Below are 6,018 nucleotides of genomic sequence, written 5' to 3'. Positions count from 1 at the left end.
GCTTTCTGGCGCCTCATTGCGATTAACAATAAAGTATTTCTGGGATCTCTCACCAATTTTGCTTCTTTCATTAATAAGTTGTTGAAGTCTGAAGTCTTAAAATGATGTACAGTTTGTTAAATCTGCTGTGTGACAACTGAAACATTGTAGTTTATACAAAATATTTAGGGCCATATTTTGACATGGCCCTCCGGGGAATGTGCGGAAGGGGTGGGGCTTCATGAATCGCACCATATTTGGTCCAGCCCCTGTGAGGTAATGACGCATTTGTGACATTTACCAGTGGTGGGCAGGGCCAGAATGATGCTATTCCCTGAGAATCGCGTCATCCAATCACTAGGATGCCCTACTCTCCCGGGAAATCCGCAGTCTCTCTTGGTCATCCCGGGAGATTTGGCGAGTATATCCTTAATGAATCGGGCTCATCATGAGATGTGTTCTACTCTAAATACAGATACAGCAATGTAAGCCTGCAACTCATATCCAGCCCCAATGTGGCAGATTTAATTGTGCGCGATGTTCCTAAGAACATCGCGGACGCGTTGTTAAAAGTAATGCTGGCTTTTGCTCGCACCTCTACGGAGCACGAGTAAATACCAGCTTTACTTCTGTCAATAACTATCCGCACGGGATGTCTTGTGGCCGTTCCAGAGTCACCTTGTGCAGATATTTAGGCAATTGAATCTGCCCCTATATGTACATGTTAAAAAAACCTGTATTTTTAGGATTTGCTTTAGGGTTCATAAATATGAATAATTCTGTAAAATAAAATGTTCTGAATTTTTTTCCTATTTTATGTTTTGTTTATCAATGTGTTGATGTCATCAGCAGTCATGTTTTAATCGTTACACTTCTAAAATAAGTTTTAGTTTTTTCAGGAAAGATGTTTTTTGGAAGCATATTAAAGTCACGTAAAAAAAAACAAACATAAAAACAACAGATTTTTTAAAGATACTGCTCTCATTTGCTTTCATGCATGTAACTACCTACCCAATAATGTTACCCAAACTCTTGTTGTGTGATTGTCACTCAGGAGTTACCAAATATATGTTCTTTTGAAACAGGATTAAAACCTTTTTATGTTCTGCTTTCAATCCTATTCCACAAAATCAAATCTTGTTTCTGCATTTCATTGCAACAGTAGGGGGTAAATGTATCAAGGTCCGATTTTGCAAATCCAGCGATTTTATCGTGAGAGTTGAAACTCGCAGATGTATGAAGCTGAGATTTCATGTAAAATCGCCAGAGTTGTGCTTCTGTCAAAACCGCTATTTGCAAAATTGCTAGAGATCAAACTCCCGACTGTTTGCCACTGCAGCTATACAAGTCTCAAATGTATGAAGCTGCGAGTAAGCAAACTCAGGAGAGTTTGCTTCAAAACACGCCAGATACAACACGCTGCTTGATAGCAGTGTGTTGTACAAACACTTCACTGTTACACTGCCCTGGCAGTGTTAAAACTGTAAAGAATAGATCAAAGTTGAAAAAAAAAAAAAGCGTGAGGTCCCCCCACTATTTATGCTTAACCCTAGTGCTGCCTGACTAGTGCTTGTCCCGTGAAAATCGGGGAAAAATTTTGCGTGGGGTTCCCCCGATTTTCACTTTACCAGCACTAGGCAAACCAGCCAGGGTTGGCGGCACTATAGCAGGGGGACGCACGGCAGGGGTCCATAATGCCATAATGACTAACCAACCCTAGACTGTTCAGCGCTGGGCTGGATTCCCTAGAGAGTGGGGTCCACCGAAAAAAACGAGCGGGCCCCCCCTAGAGACCCCCAGCCCAGTGATGATAGCACTAGGGCTCTTCCTACTACCCCTGGGCTGTGGGTAGTAAGGTAATAACGGCGATAAGTACTGAAAATAATAAACAGACGCCATTTTGTTTTGTGGAACTACAAGTCCCAGCCAGCCAGGTTGCCTAAAATAGTGTGGTCATGCTGCTGCTTGTATAACTACAAGCACCAGCATACCCACGGCAGCCAGGGCATGTTGGCACTTGGAGAACCACAAGTGCCAACATGCCCTGACATCCATGGCTGCCTGGGATCTGTAGTTCCACAAAAGAAAATGTTTCAAAAACCACCACACCCTCATTACAACCACTAACATTTAATACAAATAAAAAACCCACAATAAACACAGTAACCACCCTCATTTACACCATATATATTTATTAAAAATAATAAAACCCCTAATACTCACCAATGAAGTCTTCCTTCTGTCATTAAAGTCCCAAAACAATTTGTAATTCCAAATGTCCGGCTTGCCCCAGTCCCAAAGTATTTATACCATCCAAAGTCCAGGCTTGTAAAAGTCCAAAAATAAATTGTACATCCAAATGTCCAGGCTTGCCCCAGTCCCAAAGTATTTATACCATCCAAAGTCCTGGCAGTGTCAATATAAATCCTTGAATAATCCAGTGACTCTTCTGTGTAGTTATATTCAATATAATATCCCAGACATGTAAAAAAATAAAATATATATGGTGTAGTATGTAAATACAATATTTTTTCGGTGAGTAGTGCAGACAGTGGTGTAATATTAAATGATAGATGACACACCACATTTTAGTGATTTGAATAGCCAATAGAAACAACCATCTATTAATGTGAGGTGGACCATTAAAAACCAAGATGAATTCAGATTTTCTCAGAGATCACACCATATGTAACTATACTGTTAAGGAGATACAAATGCCTGCCGAAGCGTCAAGCTTTTATTTTGAAATATATACTTTCAGCATAATACCTCTAACATGGTGGTTTTTCTGCTTAAGGGAACTAGGGGTATTTTTACTAAACTGTGGATTTGAAAAAGTGGTCATCTCCGGCACCGACTATAGCAATTCACTCCTTATTGGTGTTCCCAAAATCAGACTTGAACCCCTACAATCTATTTTGCACGCAGTGGTTAGATTGATTTTCGTTGCAAATTGTTCTTCCTCTGCTCAGCCACTCTGTCAGCCTCTACATTGGTTGCCTGTTTTTCAATGAATCCAATATAAAATTCTTCTACTAACATATAAGGCCATCAACATGATTGCACCGACATACATCTATTCACTTGTCTCAAACTATCTGCCAACTCGACACCTCAGTTTTGCACTAGATCTGAGTTTCTCTTCCACTCTCATCACTTCCTCCCATCCCGGGTTACAGGACTTTTTTCGGGCTGCACCCACTTTGTGGAATTCCCTCCCTCACACAGTAAGACTTTCCTTTGGTCTACAAACCTTCAAGCGTTCTCTGAAAACTCACCTCTTCAGGCAAGCTCATAATATTCATCAACCACCCGCTTAATCTCCCTAGATTACCCTTTTATCACCCTTTACACAGCTAACACAAGACAACAACCCTCTGACCAACTTAGTTGTGTGACTAAACATACAGCCCAATAAATACTTTTTACCTTTGCATCCTAGCTGGACCAACATGTAATATGATGTAGCACTTACCTTTCTGTATCAATCCATTGATTGTAAGCTTGCAAGCAGGGTCCTCTTACCTCACGGTATGTATTACCCTGTATTGTTTTATTACAGTTTGCTTCCAATTGTAAAAGCACTACGGAATCTGCTGGCGCTATAGAAAGAAATGTTGTTGATGATGTTGCCTATATCAACCAATCGGATTCTAGATGTCATTTTTTAGAATGTGCTAAATAAATGATAACTAGAATCTGATTGATTGCTATAGGCAACATCTCCACTTTTTCAAACCCGCAGCTTAGTAAATATACCCACTAAAGTTTACTGCATCTGCTTCATCAGAACAGATCCATATCTATTACTCAGAACTACAGATTGGGGTACGTCAAGAAAGATTATTTTTACCTGGATTTGAAGCATTACAGCGCCTCTCTATTCGCTTGAATGGGATTTTAAAGAATGACAGAAGTAGGCATGGAGAATATGGACTGCTTAATTTCCGACACTAATGGACATAGCATGAGTGGGGCAAATACCTAAGTTATGTCTAAAAAGAGGGAAAAAAGCCCATCTTTATGTAGCCAACAGACAAGGTTTACATAGAAATCCTGACAAATGGATTTTGTTATTAATGTGCACCAAGAAATCCAAATTTTTAGATTGAATAGTGTACTATACACACATTGGTACTTCAAAATAATGTTGGCATGTACAGTGTCTAAATTCTCCTTCAAACACACGTCATGGGCAGTCTAGTATTGGGAAACCATGACAAATAGTATACAAAATATCTCTGAAGCATCCACCTTTTAATCTACTCACCAATGTTCCACTTTCTTGTTAGGGCAATGGTCCCCGACCAGTGTATCTTGACCATACCTGCCCACTCTCTTGGAATATCCAGGAGACTCTCGAATTCCGGGTAGGTCTCCCGGACGACCCGGGAGAGCAGGTCATTCTTCTGCATCCTGCCCACTTCCCAGTGAAGAGGTTGGGATGGGGGCATCCATGACACGACATGGAACATGCTTGATAGGTGATATAAATATTAACTTTAATCAAAAGAAATGGCTGAGATTTACTTTGGTTTTCCATATTTTTACCACAGTATTTGAACAATGGCAGGAAAAAATTATCAGATATATTATAAAGCGGGCACATGTAGGTGACCAAATTGTACAATATACAGAAGTTTGCCTTCTAGGGCGAGCGAAAGGACGACTTTCGGTAGCCAGTTAGTGTGGTTGGAAAATGCCCCCAGATATTCTGACTGCATTTGCCAGCATCCGTAACAATTATCTGATCAGTTTCCATCCAGTTATTGGGTATTGCAGTCATATTGTGACCTAAGGTCGCGATCAGGGGGCTACACCATGTACGGCTGTGAGTGGCCAGGACAGACTGGGGGCCTGATCATCTGTACGGATCCCCTGGTCTACCTGGGCCTCCTAGCCTGGCCGTCTGTCTCCTGTCCCCCTCCGCGATGCAAATTTCACAGAGTTCCTGGGTTCCAGCGTATAATGTGGTATGTTGCTATAGCAAATCATAGACAGTTATAGGTGGCGTGGAAGTGAGTGGCACGTCAGTTGCTGTGAACTCAGTAAAAGGCTGTGACCTTACATCATATTTGCCAACTTATGGCAAGTATGATCCGGGAGTCTGCCGGGGAAGGTGGGCGGGTAGGGGGCGGGGCTCCGAAAATATCGGCATTTTGGCCCCGCCGCCGTGACATGACGCAAAACGCGTCATTTTACAGCGGGGGCAGGGCCAAACGCAGCGATTCCCGGTGAATCGCAGCATTTTGGACCTAATTCTGCCCACTTCACTAGGAAGTGAGCAGATTTGGGAGACTGCCACACTCTCTCGGGAGTCCGTGAAATGCGGGAGTTTCCAGGACATTCTGGTAGAGTTGGCAAGTACGCCTTACATCAGGACTTAGAGCAGCAGCAGTCAGTAGTGGATTCTCGATATCAAGTAAGAAATTCTGTGGTCTAATATTAAAACAAAGCCTGTGTAAACAAAAAAATCAAGTAAAATAAAAGTAGTATGGATAGGTGAACATTAGGTGTAGGTTGCCAGATTAATTAGTACTGGACCCCATAGTTTCTAATGGTAGTAGCTTTGTTCAGACCATACACATTGTTATAGTAGTCCATTGCCACAATGTGGTGTGAGAGCAATGTGTCCCCACCAAAATTTCAAGCTAAAATGCAGTTTACTCAAATTATAAAATCCACTCCATACATCCTTTTAGGCCTAAAATCATTTAATATAGTTATGGAACCATATTCCAACATTCCTTATTACTTTGCATCTATCCGTTTAAATGATAGGAAAATCATTGTGAATTTGAAATCTATAACTCTGACATTGTTTCTGCAATACACCAAAACACAGGCAGATACTGATTGCAGCATTCTATAAAAATTTAATTGAGAAGACAGCGACTCAGCATGGTAAAAAGAAAAACTGACTGTTTTGTGAAGAAGAAAAAGAAGAGAACATGCTTCATGGCATAATTGCAATGAGCTTACATGCATACAGTGTAGTAAAGAGTACACATGTGACATTTGTGATATAATTGTAGAAAA

Source organism: Mixophyes fleayi, chromosome 9, assembly GCF_038048845.1.
Source record: "Mixophyes fleayi isolate aMixFle1 chromosome 9, aMixFle1.hap1, whole genome shotgun sequence".
Lineage (NCBI taxonomy): Eukaryota > Metazoa > Chordata > Amphibia > Anura > Limnodynastidae > Mixophyes > Mixophyes fleayi.
Note: the sequence above shows the minus strand (reverse complement) of the source record.